The sequence below is a fragment of the Lithobates pipiens genome, unplaced genomic scaffold (genome assembly GCF_037356315.1).
Source record: "Lithobates pipiens isolate NorthernLeopardFrog02 unplaced genomic scaffold, aLitPip1_a1.2 Scaffold_24, whole genome shotgun sequence".
In the NCBI taxonomy this organism is placed as follows: Eukaryota; Metazoa; Chordata; class Amphibia; order Anura; family Ranidae; genus Lithobates; species Lithobates pipiens.
The window spans coordinates 19,200,875-19,222,168 of NW_027507786.1; the positions used below are offsets into that span (position 1 = coordinate 19,200,875).

At 45.9% G+C, this 21,294-nt stretch overlaps 1 pseudogene across 1 annotated transcript in view; it reads left to right on the top strand.

The window, feature by feature from the left end:
• LOC143929588 (DENN domain-containing protein 2B-like) overlaps positions 1 to 17,331 on the top strand; it is a 47,979-nt pseudogene extending 30,648 nt beyond the window's left edge. Inside the window, exons 3-4 of the transcript XR_013262546.1 lie at positions 14,354 to 15,529; positions 17,161 to 17,331. The product of XR_013262546.1 is annotated as a DENN domain-containing protein 2B-like (transcript). The remainder of the gene's footprint in view (positions 1 to 14,353; positions 15,530 to 17,160) is intronic.
• The last annotated feature ends 3,963 nt before the right edge of the window (positions 17,332 to 21,294 follow it).

The window sequence follows — 21,294 nt, forward strand, 5'->3', positions numbered from 1 at the left end:
TGACCCGGGATGATGCCTGAACAAATGTGGTGCCGTCCTGCTGGAGAACGAAAAGTAGAAGGTGGGGGGGGGGGATTCTGTTCTCTGTGATATAGTAAATACCTGGAAGAGTCACACTGACCCATCACCCGGCATGCTGCACTTATCATGGAAAAAAAATCGGGGAGCTTTAATCCCTTAGCCCAGGCGTTGGCGTGGCTCTGCGCACAGCGGCGGTCCGTTTCGCTCCCCGAAGCGGCGGGGTAATGTGGGAACTGCGCCGTTCTTATCATTTTGGGGCTTTTTAGATAAAACCTGAATCCCTCTTCTTCTGGGTTTATCCTCCGCGGCCAATCGCCTTTCAGCAGAGTCATCGCTCGACTTGGCGATCGCTCAAAACCAACATTCCCGAGTCGGCGGAATAATGGAAGGCGGACGGCGGAGTTGTTTGGAGAGGTGCGGGATCTGTAATTGGGAGGGGGGGGGGGATCGGCGTTATTTTCTCCTGACGTCATAAAACGTTGTGAAGAGAGGTCACCGAGGGCGGAAATCATCGGCGTCATTTATTATCGAAGCGATTGCCGGTTTTCGCGGCTTCCCCCGCACACCGAAATCTGACCTCTACTTCATCTCTAATACTCTATTATTATTATTATTATTATTATTAAAAAAAAAAAAAAAAAAATGAATATAAATATATATATATATATATATATATATATATATATATATATATATATATATATATATATATATATATATATTCCTGGGATTTTTGCTTGGGGGGGGGGGGGGGGAGATGGGATAGGAAGTATATTTATCGGGGGGTGGGGGGGGCTACGTTCATCTCTTACAGCACTCCGGATCTTCCAGATACATAACTATTTAGTATTGGAGGTGGAGATGATCCGTTCTGGGCTCTGATCCACGAAACGCATCGGATGAATATCTACATGGGCCGTGTCCTTGTGTTACTACCGACCTCTCTATATGTGTCGCTCGTCTTCTCATAGAATGTTTACCTTCCTATCGTATCTAATTCCCATGCTTGCTGGAGATTTAGGGACTTTCCTATACGTATCGGGTGACACCTCTTATTTTATTGTACGGTATAATATCTCACGCATTTCTCTGCACTTCGTCATCGTTGGGTTTGGACTTTGTTATATATTAATCCGGTTCAATCCAGTGCGTCTCCCTTTTTCTTTTTTTTTTTTTCTTTTCTTTTTTTTTTCAGTCCTGCAGAACAGGTGTGGCCAGGCGCCCCGTCACTGGTGTCACCACTAGTCTCATCACTGGGTGTCACTGGGCATCCCGTCACTGGTTGTCCCCTCACTGGTGTCACCACTAGTCTCATCACTGGTGTCACCACTAGTCTCATCACTGGTGTCCCTGGGCGTCTGATCACTGGTGTCCCTGGGCGTCTGATCACTGGTGTCCCTGGGCGTCTGATCACTGGTGTCACCACTAGTCTCATCACTGGGTGTCACTGGGCATCCCGTCACTGGTTGTCACCCCTAGTCCCCTCACTGGTGTCACCCCTAGTCCCCTCACTGGTGTCACCACTAGTCTCATCACTGGTTGTCACTGGGCGTCTGATCACTGGTTGTCACTGGGCGTCTGATCACTGGTGTCACTGGGCGTCTGATCACTGGTGTCACTGGGCGTCTGATCACTGGTGTCACCGGGCACCCGGTCACTGGTGTCACCTCTAATCTTATCACTGGTGTCATCAGGCGCACCGTCACTAGTGTCGCCACTAGTCTTGTCACTGGGCATCCCGTCACTGGTGTCACCACTAGTCTTGTCACTGGTGTCACCACTAGTCTTGTCACTGGTGTCACCACTAGTCTTATCACTGGTGTCACTGGGCATCTTGTCACTGGTTGTCACCATTAGTCCCATCACTGGTTGTCACCACTAGTCCCATCACTGGTGTCCCATCACTGGTGTGACCTCTAATCTCATCACTGGTGTCACCAGGCGCCCCGTCACTAGTGTCGCCACTAGTCTTGTCACTGGGCATCCTGTCACTGGTTGTCACCCCCTAGTCCCATCACTGGTGTCACTGGGCGTCTGATCACTGGTGTCACCGGGCACCCGGTCACTGGTGTCACCTGGTGTGACCTCTAATCTTATCACTGGTGTTGCCAGGCACCCCGTCACTAATGTCACCACTAGTCTTGTCACTGGTGGTTTGCGTTGTTTGGATGTTTTTCATTGTTTCTATAATATATATTTTTTTTAGGTAACTTTTAATTTAGGCCTCTATTGAATTTCGCTGTTAATGGCTGTAATAAGCCCCCCCCCCCCCCCCATGCACACGGAGGTCGGGGAATTTTCAGGCTTCTCTGCGAAATTTTTATTTTTTTTCACACGACTTGCAGTATATGAGGGGATTGGTGCAGTTTTGGTCCTATAAAATTTGAAATGAGAGACGCATCTTTTCTCAGGTGGTCCTAAGAGAGTCGGTGGAGCCAAAAACAAAGAAGAAAACTCGTGTACTTTATTTTTTGAGCCTCTCGCAGTGACACGACACTCCCATGTGAACGGCCCATCGAGAATAATGAGGTTGTTCATCGGGGAATGTTGTCCGCCAGCATCGGCAATCGCAAGACCAAACGCTGAGGTGTGAACGGGCAATTTATATCATTACAAATCTCCCCACTGACCTGATTGGTGGCAGATCAGATTAGTGCTACAATAAGGAATTCTTTCAGTGGTCGGGTTGTCTAAAGCAGCATTTCTCAATCACATCAGAGGGTCCCCCCCTCCCCATATCACATCAGAGGGTCTCCTCCCCATATCACATCACAGGGTTCCCTGAGGGTCTCCCCCCTCCCCCATATCACATCAGAGGGTCTCCTCCCCATATCACATCACAGGGTTCCCTGAGGGTCTCCCCCCTCCCCCATATCACATCAGAGGGTCCCCTCCCCATATCACATCACAGGGTTCCCTGAGGGTCTCCCCCCTCCCCCATATCACATCAGAGGGTCCCCTCCCCATTTCACATCAGAGGGTCCCCTCCCCATTTCACATCAGAGGGTCCCCTCCCCATTTCACATCAGAGGGTCCCCTCCCCATTTCACATCAGAGGGTCCCCTCCCCATTTCGCATCAGAGGGTCCCCTCCCCATATCGCATCAGAGGGTCCCCTCCCCATATCGCATCAGAGGGTCCCCTCCCCATATCGCATCAGAGGGTCCCCTCCCCATATCGCATCAGAGGGTCCCCTCCCCATATCGCATCAGAGGGTCCCCTCCGCATATCGCATCAGAGGGTCCCCTCCGCATATCGCATCAGAGGGTCCCCTTCCCCTCTGCATATCACATCAGAGGGTCCCCTCCCCCCCCGCATATCACATCAGAGGGTCCCCTCCCCCCCGCATATCACATCAGAGGGTCCCCTCCCCCCCCGCATATCACATCAGAGGGTTCCCTCCCCCCCCGCATATCACATCAGAGGGTCCCCTCCCCCCCCGCATATCACATCAGAGGGTCCCCTCCCCCCCACCCATATCACATCAGAGGGTCCCCTCCCCCCCACCCATATCACATATGAGGGTCCCCCCCCTCACCCATATCACATATGAGGTCCCCCCCCCTCACCCATATCACATATGAGGGTCCCCCCCCCTCACCCATATCACATATGAGGGTCGTCCCCCCCTCACCCACATCACATCAGAGGGTCCCCTCTCCCACATCACATCAGAGGGTCCCCTCCCCCACATCACATCAGAGGGTCCCCTCCCCCACATCACATCAGAGGGTCCCCTCCTCCATATCACATGAGGGTCTCTCCCCCCTCATATCACATGAGAGGGTCTTCCCCCCCCCCCCCTCATATCACATGAGAGGGTCTCCCCCCCCCCATCCCCCCATATCACATGAGGGTCTCCCCCTCCCCTATATCACATCAGAGAGTCCCCTGAGGGTCTCCCCCCTCGCCCATATCAAATCAGAGGGTCCCCTCCCCCCATATCACATCAGAGGGAACCCTGAGGGTCTCACCCCCCATATCACATCAGAAGTTCTCCCCCCCATATCACATGAGAGGGTCTCCCCCCCCCCCCCATATCACATGAGAGGGTCTCCCCCCATATCACATGAGGGTCTCCCACCCCCCCTACCACATGAGGGTCTCCCCCCCCCCCCCCCATATCACATCAGAGGGTTCCCCTCCCATCACTTTAAAGTTTCTCTTCACATCAGAGGTCCCCCCCATGATATTAAACATCCCGTCCATTACAATAAAGGTCCCCCCTAAACATCAGAGATCCCTGTATACATGGCTGAGTCCCCCCTCCAATCACACGTTCCCCTCTTCACATCAGAGCCACACATTTTGTCTCCCGTAGCACAGTGGTGGTGGAGTCACGCATTGCATGGTGCGGTTGAGCCATCAGCGCACACCATACCAACAAACGCCGCCATGCATACTGGCCATAAAGTGTCATTGGTGGTTGAGGTGCTGGGGGGGACCCAGAAGGCACCCTGACTGAGAAACGCTGGTCTTAAGTTGACCACATCGCCGCTGCTTGCATTGCGAGTAGCGCTGCGTTCAATTGAAACGCGTAAAATCAATACAGCTCGCCTATACAAGCTCTTATGATCAGCTGATATGTGGGGAAGGTGATCAATAAAACGATTCATAACATTGTAGCTGTTTTATGTCCTTTCGCAGTTTTTTTTTTTTTTTTTTTTTTTTTATATCGTATTATTTTACAGATCCTTTGGCGGTTGGTGCAATTTTGATGTGTTTTGTGGTGTGTTTGGCTGCAGCTGCCTTTTTAAATTTGGGGGATTTCCTTGTGTTTTATGATTTATTGTCCTCCCGGCACAAACGGCGAGACTTTTCTTCTTCTCTCCGTTTTTACCATATTAGTAAGAGGGGACCGGATGATGTCATCCGCAGCGGGATAGCGCCCTCCTAGTCTGGCACGTTGTCAGGAGAACCATCCATCTCCTCGCACTCCATTAATTCCCGGCGATAACCTGTTGCAGGGGGCGAGTCTGAAGGTTTTCGGTTTTCCCCCCGTTCGGTTGGCAGCTGGAAGGCCGCGGCGTTTTGCGAGACGTTCATCTCTAACGTGAGGGATGAAGTGCCAGTGAAATACGAGTTCTTTTTTTTTTTTTTTTTTTTATGCCATTGTATGCCGAGTCCTCTCCGCCGCCGGCACACATGGACCTGATTCTTAGCCACAGACAAACCCACTAATCTAAGCACCACTTCCCTTTTTTTTTTTTTCATTTGAATGAATACAAGAGGATTTGTGGGATTTAAAAGGTGCCAGCATGATGCAGTGATCCCGAGAAATATAATACAATTTTATTTTATTAAAAAATTATAAAAAATAAAATAATTGTCTAAACAATTTGTAGCCAGTACACAAAACACGGCTCTTATGGGTACAACACTTTAGATGGAATTCCCAACATGTTTCGCCCACATCCTGGGCTTCCTCAGGGGGATGCTGTCCACTTCTAATGAAGAAAAATATATAACAATCGTCTCTCAATACAGGACTTTTAATTTTATATAAAAAAAAAAAAACAAATCAATTTCGGGCCACTTTCATTAGATGGGAATTCCAGAGGCTACAGGAGACTGAGGCAACGTAACGAGCGTCCTCCGGGATGGTGGAGGCTGGAGAGGGCAAACAAGTTAAAGAAAATAGAGGAAGTCGGGGTTGACGCTTAAAATAAATGCCTTTTTAACTCAACCACATAAAGTAGGTGGCTTTCTACTTCCTTCCAAAGATATCATCCGGGTCACTTGCTGAAATCCTTAAATTGAGTACTAAGTTGGTGATTCTGCTTCTACCAAAATCACATGACCCGTCTCCATGTAATTAAGATCTTTGCATCTCTTCTATGCCCGTAGGGGGTGCTGCACCCTCTGCGCATATCCGCAAGGATGAGGCCTGTGCACTTTGAGACCTTGCCACCCCGTTGTTACTTGCCATGTGCTTTTTTTTTTTTTTTAAAGGTGACATTTTTGTGGGGAGCGGGGAAACGAGTTGGCGGAGTCTGGTCAGGATCAACCCATAAAGTAGATACGATGGGCAATCTCCACATGTTTAGAGAAGGAACTTGGATGGGACCAACCAATGAAGTGGGCATGGTGGGCGGTCATCACATATTTAGTGATGGTTTCTGGTCTGGACCAACCCACAAAGTGGGCATGATGGGCAGCACAAACAACCTAAGGGGGGGGGTCTGGTCAAGACCAGCTGGTAAAGTTTGCACGATAGGTGGTCATCACATAGGGTCTGGATGGGACAACTCATAAAGCAGGCATGATAGGTGGTCACTCATATATTTTAGAGGTGAGGTCTGACCAGGGCCGACCCATAAAGTGGGCATGATGGGTGTTCGTCACACATTTAGAGATGGAGTCTGAATGTGACATCCTTAAAGTGGATGTGATGGGCAGTACTCACATGTATAGAGGCAAGGTCTGGTCGGGGCTGACCCATGAAGTGGGCATGATGGGCGATCCCCACATATTTTGAGATGGGGTCAGTCTGGGACCAACCTATAAAATGGGCATTATGGGAGATTGTCACACATTTAGAGAAGGGGGTCTGGACAGGACTGACCCATAAAATGGGCATGATGGGTCGGTCTTCATATATTTAGAGATGGGGTCTGGATGGAACCAACCCATGAAATGGGCGTGATGGGCGGTCATCACATATTTTAGAGATGGGATCTGGATAAAACGACCCATAAAGTGGGCATTATGGGATGTACACACACATTTAGAGGCGTGGTCTGGTCGGGGCCGACCCATAGAGTTGGCATAATGGGCTATTCCCCCCCACATATATTTTAAGATGGGGTCTGTCTGGGACCAACCGATTAAAATGGGCATTATGGGAGATATATACATATTTAGAGAAGGGGTCTGGACAGGCCTGACCCATAAAGTGGGCATAATAGACGGGACCAGCCCATAAAGTTTGCATATTAGCGATTTTCACATATTTAGAGGTGAGATCTGGTTGAGACCAACCCATAAAGTGGGCATGCTGAGTGGTCCCCATATATTTTGAGACGGAGTCTGTACTGGACCAATCCATAAAGTGGACATGATGGGTGTCCCCACATATTTTGAGCTGGGATCTGAACTGGACCCACACATAAAGTGGGCGTGGACTACCGCCACATATTTAGATATGTAGGATGCAATCTGGACCAACCACCCCTAGAGTGGGCAAGATGGGTAGTACCCACATATTTGAGATGGGGTTTGGCTGGGACCAACCCGTATAATGGGCATGATGAGAGGTTGTCACATAGAGATGGGGTCTGGACCGGACCGACCCATGAAGTGGGTATATGATGGGTGGTACAGTGAGGGGAAAAAAGTATTTGAACCTCTGCTGATTTTGTAGGCTTGCTCACTGACCAACGATCGGTCTATATTTTTAATGGTCGGTTTATTACAGTGAGAGACAGACTGACAACCAAACTATCCAGAAAAAAAAACACATTTCAAGAAAGTTTCAAATTGATTTGCATTTTAATGTGTGAAATTTAGTATTTGACCCCTTCGCAAAACACATGACTTAGTAGTTGGTGGAGAAACCCTTGTTGGCGATCACAGAGGTCAGACGTTTCTTGTTGTTGGCCACCAGGTTTGCACACATCTCAGGAGGGATTTTGTCCCACTCCTCTCTGCAGATCCTCTCTAAGTCATTAAGGTTTAGAAGTGGACGTTTGGTAACCCAAACCTTCAGCTCCCACCACATATTTTCTATGGGATTAAGGTCTGGAGACTGGCTAGGCCACTCCAGGACCTTTAATGTACTTCTTGAGACACTCCTTTGTTGCCTTGGCCGTGTGTTCTGGGTCATTGTCAAGCTGGAAGACCCATCCATGAACCGTTTTCAATGCCCTGGCATGGGCAGGGAAGGAGGTTCTCACCCAAGGTTTGAAGGTACATGGCCCCGTCCATCGTCCCTTTGATGAGGTGAAGTTGTCCTGTCCCCTTAGCAAAGAAAACACTCCCAAAGCATAATGTTTCCACCTCCATGTATGACGGTGGGGGATGGTGTTCTTGGGGTCATAGGTCCTCCATGTATGATGATGGGGGATGGTGTTCTTGGGGGTCATAGGTTCTCCATGTATGACGGTGGGGGATGGTGGTGTTGGGGTCATAGGTCCTCCATGTATGACGGTGGGGGATGGTGGTGTTGGGGTCATAGGTCCTCCATGTATGACGGTGGGGGATGGCGTTCTTGGGGTCATAGGACCTCCATGTATGACGGTGGGGGATGGTGTTCTTGGGGTCATAGGTCCTCCATGTATGACGGTGGGGGATGGTGTTCTTGGGGTCATAGGACCTCCATGTATGACGGTGGGGGATGGTGTTCTTGGGGTCATAGGTCCTCCATGTTTTATGGTGTTCTTGGGGTCATAGGCAGCATTCCTCTTCTTCCTCTTCTTCCTCTTCTTCCTCTTCTTCCTCTTCTTCCTCTTCTTCCTCTTCTTCCTCTTCTTCCTCTTCTTCCTCTTCTTCCTCTTCTTCCTCTTCTTCCTCTTCTTGCTCTTCTTGCTCTTCCCGTTGCAGGACTTCAGTCCTTCACACCGTAGTGCATTACCAATTTGTTTTCTTGGTGACTATAGTCCCAGCTGAGATCATTGACAAGATTCTCCCGTGTAGTTCTGATGTTGACTCGATGCTCTAACCCTGGGTGCGCAGTGTGCCACTACTTATTTTGGCTTGGGGGTGGGGTCACTGGGTGATGTCATCTGGAGCCCCCGCTTCCAGATTCCGGTAAGGCTCCCCCCCCCCCTCCTGCCCACAGACCCCGACAACCAATGTCCAGGGTTGTCGAGAAGAGGCCCTTGTCCTCATCAAAATGGGGACAAGGAGCTTTGGGGTGGGGGTGCAAGGCCCCATATCCCCCCCCCCCATTGTTGAGGGCATGCGGCCTGGTACGGTTCAGGAGGAGGGGGGGCCTCGCTCGTCCCCACCCCCTTTTCTGACCTGCCGGGCTGTGTGCTCGGATCAGGGTCTGGTATGGATTTGGGGGAGACCCCACACGCCGTTTGTGGGGGTTCCCCTTAAAATCCATACCAGACCGGTATGCTCTTGGAGGGGGAACCCATGCCAGTGTTTTTTTGTTTGTTTTTTATATTACAATGTGGAGTTCCCCCTAAATATTCATTCCAGACACAGTGCCTGGTATTGTCGGGCATCAAAGTCGGATCCCCGTTCTTTGAAGTCGGACTTCAAGTCGCAGGGCAAAGTCGGGTGCAAAGCGTTACGGCTGTCAGGTCGTACCAGTGTGAACCCGGAATAAGAGAGTGCTCCTAATCTCAGCTTGTTACCTGTATAGAAGACACCTGGGAGGGAGAAATCTGGCTGATTGATCGGGGATCAAATACTTATTTCACTCATTTTAAAATGCAAATCAATTTATAACTTAATATAACTTTTTTTGAAATGCGTTTTTTGTGGATACTTTTGTTATTCTGAAGTCTCTCGCTGTTATAATAAACCGACCAATAAAAATTATAGACTGATTGTTTATTTGCCCCGCCCACAACAGTGTATGTTGTGGGCGGGGCTGGGTGGGCAAAAAACATTTTAAAAAAATTTTTTTTTTTGTATTGCATTTCCATAATTTGTGTAGGTAAAATATTTTCTATTTGTATCCCCCCCCCACAAAAAAATTTCTATAATTCATCCCGTCTCTGGCGCTCTCACCGGTATAATTCGCCCTCCTCCGTACGGCGTCAGCTGCTGAGCGGGCGATGAGGAACGCATGTTTGTGATTAGGAGCTCGGAGGAAAATTTGATGGTGACGCGCTCGGTGGAATGTGCGTGCTTTTCTGATTTACTGCTCCCCTTAGATTTTCTGTACCGGGTCCTATAGATGAAGACGAGTTCCTGTCATTGTGAGGAAACGTGATTCACTGGGTAGAAAAAATAAATCTGCTCTGACGTCCGTGTGTACCCCTCGCTGTCAGCCGCCAATCAACCGCCGTCCTGCAGCAGCTGGAGCACGTGCAGAAAGGGAAAAAGTCCTTATCATGACAGCTGGAGAGAGAGAGAGAAAGAGAGGGAAGGAAAGGAGTCCCCGTCACCCAACATCCACGCGAGTGTGTGGTGGTGGGAAGTGGACGTGTGCAAATTTTTTTTTTTTTTTTTTTCGTTCCCAATTTTTTTTTTTTAACACATTTCAACAAATTTGCTAATTCTGAAACATGCAAATTAACAGAAAGCTGTTTAACGAATTTTTCGGAATACTCGTAAATTAGAAAATTCGAAAAAAAAAAAAAAAAAAAAAAAAGAAAAAAAACAGAAAATTCGAAAATATAACTAATTAAATTTATAGGTATTAGAATTTCAAATTTGTATTTGTTGGGTTCATCAACAGCCAAATTTGGAAGGAAATTCCAATACCTATAATTTTAATTAGTTGTTAGCAATTCTAAAACCCAAAAAATTCTAAAATATAACAACTAATTAAAATTATAGGTATTGAAATTTCCTTTCAAAATTTTTCTGTTAGTTTATGCAACAAATACGAATTTATCCAAACGAATGTGGCATCTAAACAAAATGGAACAGATCCAATAATAAATAATAACAAAGTTATAATTTTTATTAATTCGTTATGTTCAATTTGTTTAGATGCGGCATTTGCCATTTTGGATAATTCGTAACTTCGGATAAATTCGTATTCGTTACTTTCACCAACAGCCAAATTAGAAAGGAACGAATACGAATTTATCCAAATTAACGAATGCGACATCTAAAACAAATGGAACAGATCGAATTAATAATAAATAATAACAAAAAAGTTTTTTCATTATTATTATTTTGATTATGAATTTGCTATGTTTCATTTGTTTCGATGCGGCATTCGTTATTTTCGGAAAATTCGTAACGTCAGATAAATTTGTATTTGTTACGTTCATCAACAGCCAAATTTATCTGACGTTACGAATTTTCCGAAAATAACGAATGCCGCATCGAAACAAATGAAACATAGCAAATTCATAATCAAAATAATAATAATGAAAAAACTTTGTTGTTATTATTTATTATTAATTCGATCTGTTCCGTTTTGTTTTAGATGTCGCATTCGTTTAATTTGGATAAATTCGTATTCGTTCCTTTCTAATTTGGCTGTTGGTGAAAGTAACGAATACGAATTTATCCGAAGTTACGAATTATCCAAAATGGCAAATGCCGCATCTAAACAAATTGAACATAACGAATTAATAAAAATAATAACTTTGTTATTATTTATTATTGGATCTGTTCCATTTTGTTTAGATGCCACATTCGTTCGGATAAATTCGTATTTGTTGCATAAACTAACAGAAAAATTTTGAAAGGAAATTTCAATACCTGTAATTTTAATTAGTTGTTATATTTTAGAATTTTTCGGATTTTAGAATTGCTAACAACTAATTTAAAATTATAGGTATTGGAATTTCCTTTCAAATTTGGCTGTTGATGAATGCAATGAATACAAATTTATCCGACGTTACGAATTTTCTGGAAATAACGAATGCCGCATCGAAACAAATGAAACCTAGCAAATTCATAATCAAAATAATAATAATGAAAAAACTTTGTTGTTATTATTTATTATTAATTCGATCTGTTCCATTTGTTTTAGATGTCGCATTCGTTAATTTGGATAAATTCGTATTCGTTCCTTTCTAATTTGGCTGTTGGTGAAAGTAACGAATACGAATTTATCCGAAGTTACGAATGATCCAAAATGGCAAATGCCGCATCTAAACAAATTGAACATAACGAATTAATAAAAATAATAACTTTTGTTATTATTTATTATTGGATCTGTTCCATTTTGTTTTAGATGCCACATTCGTTCGGATAAATTCGTATTTGTTGCATAAACTAACAGCAAAATTTTGAAAGGAAATTTCAATACCTATAATATTAATTTAGTTTAGTTTAGAATTTTTTGGATTTTAGAATTGCTAACAATTAATTTAAAATTATAGGTATTGGAATTCCCTTTCAAATTTGGCTGTCAGTGAACGTAACAAATACAAATTTATCTGAAATAATGAATGTGGCATCTAAACAAATGGAACAGATCAAATTACTAATAAATAACAACATTTTTTTTTTATTATTATTAATAATTTGTTACAAATTGTCCAAAATAAGGAATGCCGCATCTAAACAAATGGAATGGAACAAAATAATAATAATAATAATAATGAAAAAAAAATTTTGTTATTAATTTGATCTGTTCCATTTGTTTAGACGCCACATTCATTATTTCGGATAAATTCGTATTCGTTACGTTGACTAACTGCCAAATTTGAAAGGAAATTCCAATACCTATAAATTTAAATAGTTGTTATATTTTAGAATTTTTCGGATTTTAGAATTGCTAACAACTAATTTAAAAATTATAGGTATTGGAATTTCCTTTCAAATTTGGCAGTTAGTGAACGTAACGAATACGAATTTATCCGAAATAATGAATGTGGCGTCTAAACAAATGTAACAGATCGAATTAATAATTAAAAAATTTTTTTTTTTTTTAATGTATTATTTTTATTATTAATTTGTTACATTCTATTTGTTTAGATGCGGCATTCCTTATTTCGGATAATTTTGTAACTTCGGATAGATTTGTATTCGTTACATTCGCGAACAGCCAAATTTGAAAGGAAATTCCAATACCTATAATTTTAATTGGTTGTCATATTTTAGAATTTTCAGATTTTAGAATTGATAACAATCATAACGAATGACCCGGGGGGGGGGGAGGGGGGACAAAAAACAAACAAACAGAATAGGGCAAACACATTTTTCGACAGTGCACTTGTCTAGTGAGAAGGACAACCTCAGCCTGGGCTCCTACCAGGCCACCAACGCGTTTCGCTCCGCCCCTTGGAGCTTAATCGTGGGGATCCTTATCATGACATTTTCTTATAAAATGGCCATAGTTAGTTGCAAATCGAGTTCATCCGGGAAGTTGGAACAATGTTCAATTTTGGGCTAAAGTTGGATATCCCAAATTTGAATTGCATTGGATAATCCACTTCCCAAAAGGTACAATATCTAGGTAGTGGGTTGGGCATTTCTAGTTACACCGTGCACAAGCCACACCCACCCCCCCCTCCCCGCTCACCACCAGGGCTACGTGGTATTTCTTTAAGGCTGAAGGTCCACTACTAATTTGTTGCTGTATCAAACCTCTTGCAGCCGGGCTGGAATGCGATAGGAAAGAAGCAGCACAAGAGCCGGTCGATTCATGTGATGACAAGAGCATGCTGATAGGAGAGAGACAGAGTGGGAGAGAGATGAGCTCATCACTGTTGTTGCTTCTCCTTTCACTGTGCTGTCTCAGGCTGGGGGCTGGTCTGGGGTGACCTGGATGGGTTATTATGATACTGTCCATCAGACTGAGGACATCTAGGGCAGAAAAAAAGGTACGGCAGGGGAAATCTCTGGATTGAATATCGTAGTAACAGCTGGCTCTGTGTAATTTTTATCTTTTTAGTGGGCTTTTCCTTTTTAGCTGAAATTTGCATTAAAGATTGTTGTTAGAAGAGGCAAATGCAAAAAGGTGCATACCACTTTTAGACCAGGGTTGTTGATGCTTCTGATTCCTCCACAGCCGCATCTGACCCTAGTTGTACCTCCAAGTTCCTTCAGCCTTTGCATTGACTGTAATACTTATCCTCTGGCTTCAGTGCTTCCTAATTGCCCTCCAAAAGTGGGCAAAGGGTCCGGGGAAGTAAGACTGACAGATCCATTAACTTAATTCAGTGACTCAGTATCGAAGACTGAGGATCAGCATGAGAGCCAAGCAACTAGCATTTTACAGAAGGAGGGGCGGTCCTAACCATTCGTGCAGCAAAATGAAGCCGGCAACCAGGTGTCATCCCACAAATACGAATCCTTATTGACTACATGGTGGGTACACGGCATGAAAGGCCATCAGTTTTGGGGGACGTGTAGCCGAAACGTGTTTAGGTTTCAGGAGATATACCCACTGACGCGTTTCGGCTTCACGTCTCAAAAACGTGTTGTCTATATGCTGTATACTATGTAGTCAAAGGATTTGTTATTTGTGGCTGACACCTGGTTTCTGGCTTAATTTGCTGCTTGGACCTTTGTCAGAGTGTGGAGACACTTTAGGTGTACCCTACTCCGGATAGTTGCACGGTTGAGCAGCTATTTTTTTTGTGGTCCTATCCACCCCCCCCCCCCCCCCCCCCCCTAAAACAAATTTTAGGCTGCTTTCCATAATTCTCCACTCATGTTTCTACAATACTAAAGACGGTGACTCCCATCACCTAGAACTTCTGCCATCTTGGGGTCCGTGTGTAACCTTCTCTTGTCATCCACAGGTCTCAGTCGGTGTCCCCTCCCCGGTTTTGTCCTCCGTCTGCACCCCTTCATATCCGCTCAGTGACAAGAGAGGAGTTCTTCCAGTCCAACCGGCTTCCCAGCATCCCCAGCAACAAGCTGGTCATCAAAGACTGGACCGTGCGCGGTTCCAGCGTGCGTGACCACCGCCTGAGCCCCCCGGAGAACGACCCTTCCAACCACCTCCAGAAATCGGTCAGCGTCGCCTGCCTGGACAAAAGACTTTCCTGTCAAGGGCCCAAGCAAAGGACGATGCCCAGGTGGGGAAGGAAGGAGACCTGATCGGCAACTGGCCAGCTCAACCGCAGCACGCTTTCCCTGGGATCTGCCGCCAACCAGCGCAACCGGCCCACAACCGCGCCACGGTGCGCTCGCAGGTGCTCGACATTCGGCGTAAAATCTCAGAATGGGAGTGCAGAAGGGACCCTTCGCCAGGCTCAGCCTCTTCATGGACAAAGGAGACCAGGGTGAGCGCTCTACCAGTGAAGGATGTCCCAGCATGCTGGCGTCGCCATGCAGTGAAAAGACGTTCGATTTCAAAGGATATCGGAGAATGAGCAGAACATTTTCTGACTGTTCTTACCCTGAAACAGAGGAGGAGACCTCAGAGCGTGACTCTCTTCAGAGTTTCGAGAGGCGGTCGAGTAGATCAGAACCTGCCAATGCCTTCATCCGGGGTCATGGCAGGAAGGAGTCCTCGGCCGTCCTCAACCGGATCCAAAAAATCGAGCAGCGCTGAAGGCCAACCCGGGCATGGGACTTCCTCAGCTGCCCAGCAGTTGCTTCAGCATTGACCTGGGCCGGGAAACGGTCCATCACCTCCGGTATACTTTAGAGAGCCCGAGCGACAAACCTGACAATGTAAATATTGTAAATGAACAGGAACATTTCAACGATAAAATGCAAAAACAAGCCGGGGATGACCGCAAACGCGGGCGGCTCCACTTCGGCTCCTGAGGGCCCCGCCAACGAGTCAACCCGGGTCCCCAAGCCGAAACGGACATTTTGAGTATGAAGCAGACAAAAGCCATCGGAATAACACGAATAATGGTCTACCTCCTTCCTCGTCGCCGGTCTCCCCGCCCCCGCTCCCGTCTACACCTGCACCTCCCCGTCACTAGGAGGCCGAAAAAGGAGCATCGGAAATCCCAAAACCGGTAAGGGCCAATTCCATAATTCCACATAGGATCTCTGTGGTGTCACCGGCAACACACATGTGAAGAACGAAAACATTTGTTTCCTTTTTGATTCGTTATTTACATAATTTTGTTTAGTTAAATTCATTAATTTTGTTTTCAGAACATAGTTTTTTGTTTTTTTTTTTTGTTTTTTTCTCTGTTTTCGAATTCAATTTTACGAATTTGTCGAATTTGATTCGGTTTGACCGAATTATGAAAATTTGACTTGGCATTCAAATTAACTATGTTCGACATTTTGAATTTCAGAACAAAATTCAAATTTAATTCTATTGTTTGTTTTTTTTTCTATTCTATTGTTTTCTATTCTCCTCCTTTCTCCCTTTTTTTTTTTTTTTTTTTTTTTTAAAGAAGAGAATAGGAAAGAAAGGGAAAAAAAAAAAATGAAGAAAGCATATAACCGTCTTCTAAAAATCACAATTCGAATAGAATAAGTTAGAATAAAAAATAACAAAATAGAAAAGTAAAAAAAAAAAATATATATATATATATATATATATATATATATATATATATATATATATATATATATATATATATATATATATATATATATATATATATATATATATATATATATATATATATATATATATATATATAATATATATATATTTTTTTTTTTTTTTTTTATTCAAATTTTGGAAGGCGATTTATATTGTGTATTTTTTTTTTTTTTTTTTTTTCTATTCTCTTCTCTCTTTATTTTCTTTTCTATTTCTTTTCTATTCAAATTTTGGAGGATGATCTATTCTTCTATTGTTCTTGTTTTTTTCCTATTCTCTTCTCTTTTTATTTTCTGCTCGAATTTCAAGAAGGCAATTCTATTCTTTTTCCATTTTTATTTTTTTATACTTTTTTTTTTTCCTCTTCTCCTTTCTTCTTTTATTTTCTATTCTATTCTTTTTCTATTTCTTTATATTCTTTTCTAATCAATTCTATTCAAATTTTTGCCAGGGCGTGCGCTCCTGGCACAGCTGATTGACCCAGATTCACACAATTATGGCCCGTTTGGCGGCAAGGCCCAGCCTCCGAGAGCTTAATTTATAGGTATGCTTAAGCTCTGGGGGCGGAGTGAAACCCATTGGTGGGCGTGGCCTGGTTGGAGCCCGGGCTGAGGCTGGCATACACCCTCTTACAGGGTTTTGCTGTGATGTTTCACTCCCGCCCCCAGAGCTTAATCCTAGAGATGAGCTACGGGGGTCTAGTGAAATGCGTTAAAAGGGCGTGGCCTGGTTGGAGCCTGGGCTAATGTAGGCATACACCGGCTTGCATGGTTTGCTGTGATGTGCAATTTTTTTTTTATATATATTTTTTTTATTTATTTGTTACATTTTTAGGACTTCCTTGCCCTACTAAGTTATGAGGCCCCCCCCCCCAGCAGACAAAGGGATTTTTGGGGGTGGGGGGGTGGGGCACGAAATGGAGGGTGTAGACTTGTGTCCTCCTGTCTGTCCATTTGGTGGATTTTTCCCCTGGATTTTTCCCGTGGCCGGCGGGGTGATTCTAATCTTATCTCGGTAGGAAGTTTTTAGTATCGCTGACCTAGACCAGAGCGCCTCCCATCTTCCATCCTGTCTCTTTCGCTGCAGAAAATCTCTGGAGTTTGAAGATGCGTCAGCGTCCAGTCGTTGGGTTCCCCGTCTCCGGTACAGAACGGTACAGAGAAGCAGCACCGATCCGGTTCCAAAAGCACTTTAGAAGAAAACGCCTATGAAGACATAGTGGGTGAGTCCCCTGGAGTTCCGTTCATTGCCGTGTGACCCGTCCGGGCTGTTGTGGGTGACCGGGGGGGGGGGGGGGGATCAATACAACTATTTTCCCGGCAGTGGGGGCTCAAGGGGCGGCTCACTTGGGCCCTGCAACAACGACTGGGCCCGGGGCAGCTGCCCTTTTGCACTGCATTAAAGACGGCCCTGACTGTATATGTAGTGATTCTATAATCTGCAGCACCGGCAGGGTTTAGCTGCCTTGGAGGGGGCGGGGGGGGACGAGAGCCGTCAGTGAGAATCTCCTGTTTACTTAGCGGCCTCTGTAATAGGAAGTCCCGTCTCCTGGGCCGCCATTGGACCACTGCTCTGTCTAGCATAGGAGATTCTCACTGTATGTAATCTGTCGGCGCTCATCCTGCCCCCCTCCATGTCCCCTCTAGCTGCAGATGGGCATCGATCAGGGCTGCACTGGTGGCAATGGTGAGGCTACTGCACTGGCGGCTATGGTGAGGCTACTGCACTGGCGGCTATGGTGAGGCTGCTGCCTTGGCGGATATGGTGAGGCTGCTGTCTTGGCGGCAATGGCGAGGGTGCATTGATGGCACCTGAGAGGCTGCAGATGGGCATTGATTAGGGCTACATTGATGGCAGTGGTGAGGCTGCAGATGGGCATTGACCTCCTTCTTTTTTATTTGTATTTTTTTTTTGGAAGATATCGGAAGTGGGCATCCAACTATCTTCAGTCACCTCTCCAGTGATGCAAACCAGATCCCCAAATGAAAGCCCCTCAATTAGCTTCAGAAACTTTGATCGGATTACCCCACCTAGCCTACCCGGGACCTCGATAAACAGCAGACACAAGGCAAGCCAGGCTGGGATCTCCTCCTCTTGGACAAGAACCCATCTGCTCTCAATCTGAGTATTTATTTATACTCCTTCCCAGCAACCATCTGGGCACCTCTCCCCGGGGATTGCCCAGGGCTATAAATATTCAGCTGCTAATTTGAATCTCTCTCCCAGCCCACTATCTTCCTGAACCTTTCCAGACAGACAAGGGGAAGCAGTCAACCCTGCAAGCCAGTGAAACACAAAACAGACCAAAAGAATCGCATGCATCTTGACTGATTAGAGTGAGCCAGAAACTAAATTACCGAACACCGGTGTAGAATGGTGCTACGTACAAATACCCCAAAAAAAACGACACCAGACGTGCATAGTACGCTCTCTCCCTCTCTCCTTCCGCTTTAACCTGCGATTTTCCGGCTATCAGAATGACCCCAGGGGCCAGTGCCGGGACAAGGTCATCTAAAGCCCAGGGTGAACATGCCAAATTTGTGCCCCCCCCCCCAGCTTAAATCCTATCATTCCCATATGCCCCCAGGAAAAATCCACCCTCCCCGGACAAAATTACCCCCTCCTAGTACAAATCCCCTACCCCTCAAATTCCCCTTCTGAGCACAAATCCTCCTTCCCACTCCACATTCGATCAGCCCTGTCTTGGGTCAGAAACGAGCCAACTTTGAAGTCGGGAGGATTGCTTGCTTGGATCAGGCATTTATGGACGCGTTCTTTGGGATTGGACCTGTCCGTTCTGCGTTCTTCTCAGTCTTGCCTTTTACTTTTCTCTATTGCGTCATCCGGTGAAGTAAATCCACCTCCCCAATCTCCCCCCCCCCCCCACCCCAATCCGGGGCCCCAGAAAACGAGAGCCCCCCCAGGGGGACAATGAGCAGCTCTGGACAGCCCCAGCTGTTGGTGTCGGTCCACCGCCTGAGCCAAACATGGAAGTGAGACCAAGTCAATTACTCCTCCGCTACATGGAAAACTCAGCGGATCCTGATTGGAAACACATTGTCTGGTCAGCAGGCAGCGAGATTTAGGGAAATAAGACGCTTTTTTTTTTTTTTTTTGGCCGCCAACCAGAAGTTATTTTTATAAAGTAGATCAGAAAAGTTCACAAACGCAGAAGATAAGAGCCGGTGGACGTCGGTCTCCATAACCTCCGGGAAGGTGCTCTTCTCCTCTCTTCTCCCGGCACACTGCCTGTTCCCCCGACTCCTGAAGAATGCCAATGAGATTCTCATATTCTGTAGGGATCAGCACTCTGGGATTTTCATTTCTCTTTTCCATTAGTGATCGATGTTCAGAGCATAAAGAGATGAAAAAAATCCAAAAAGGCCAAATATGTTCCAGGTGCATCGAAACCAAAGACGTTCAATGTCCTGTAGGTTGTTTTTCTTTATGAAGCAGCCACAGTCTAGAGTAGAAAAGCCTGCTCCCGGTCAGAGAAGGACCCTTGGCTCTCTGTAAGGAAGCAGTGGTCTCTCGGCAGAGGTCCAACACACTCGCTGAGGCGTCAGAGCTAGATTTCTGCAGGGAGCATGAGATTGCGTTGGACTTCTGCAGAGAGACTGCTGCTTTCACTCAAGTTCCAATTCCACCCCATATGTTTTGGGGTTTCCATCCCCACATCCTGAGGTATGAGATTTTGAGCGCCACCCCCTGAGTTTTGAGTTGCCAGCGCCACACCATAAGTTCTAATTGTAAACCTCACCTCCTGAGCTTTCAGCTCCACCCCCCCTGTGCTTGGTTCCACTACAGAGATCTGCGTCTCTGCGCCACCCTTTGCGTTCCGAGTTCCCCTCTCTGAGTTCCCCAGAGTTCCGAGTTCCCTCTCCGAGCTCCCCAGAGTTCCGGTTCCCCTCTCCGAGCTCCCAGAGTTCCGAGTTCCCCTCTCCGAGCTCCCCAGAGTTCCGAGTTCCCCTCTCCGGCCCTCCCCAGAGTTCCGAGTTCCCCTCTCCGCCCCTCCCCAGAGTTCCTGAGTTCCCCTCTCCGCCCCTCCCCAGAGTTCCGAGTTCCCCTCTCCGCCCCTCCCCAGAGTTCCGAGTTCCCCTCTCCGCCCCTCCCCAGAGTTCCGAGTTCCCCTCTCCGCCCCTCCCCAGAGTTCCGAGTTCCCCTCTCCGGCCCTCGGCTGCGCTTGGCCGTCTCCAGCCCTTGGTTCTAAATTCTATGCTCCAACCCACGGAGTCTCAGGTACATCCTGGAGATTAGAGTTGTCCAAAGTTCTGAGCCCCACCCCCCATGTTCTTGGCCTCTCCACCCTAGGGTTCTGACTTCTGTGTGTGTGTAATGTATATTTTAATATGTTATGGGGTGGTCAATCCCATCTGTTTTTCCTCATTTATTATGAGTGATTCTTAAAGCGGAACTTTAATTTTTCCTGCCAGTAAATCCCTTATACAGCCCACTTCCTGTTTCTTGTCTGGTTATGACATCATGCACATCTCTCTCTCTCTCTCTCTCTCTCTCTCTCCTCTCTCTCTCTCTCTCTCTCTCTCTCTCTCTCTCTCTCTCTCTCTCTCCTCTCTCTCTCTCTCTCTCTCTCTCTCTCTCTCTCTCTCTCGATGAGTCATAAGAGGGGCAAACCAGAGCTTCAGAGCTGGAGGTGTGTGTCTGTGTAAATGCAGGAAGTGAACAGGCAGCAGCTTCACCCGCACACAGTTAAAATGGCTGCAGCCGGGCTGAGGAGATTTCTGCAGCATATTTGGCAATTACAGAATTGCAGTATATATGAAATGAATATGCTAAGTGGTTGGAGGGAAGCTTCAGAATGGCAAAGATGTTTTTATCACAAATTATGTGAGCAGACTGCAGTTCCTCTTTAAAGAGGAAAGGCTCAGATCTATAAAAGCTTCTATATTAGCACAAAAATCGCAAATTCTTATGAGAACCCTTCCCAATTCTCCACCCCACCCCCTCCCCCTTGTAACCTGTTGGGATGTAAATTGCCAAAAGTGAGAAGTAACTCCCTACAAAGGGAAATGTTATATTTGGATGGACTAATCCCTTAAAACCAAGGGACTCGGGTTAATTCTGGAAGTGTTTCCAGATTGAAAGCCAATAAATATTAAGGAATACCATTTTTGTGCTGTGATGTCATTTCCTCCGGGGGAGAGTTTAATGGGCGGACGTGGTGATGGCGGCATGGTATGGATTGTACTCCGTCCTTTATGT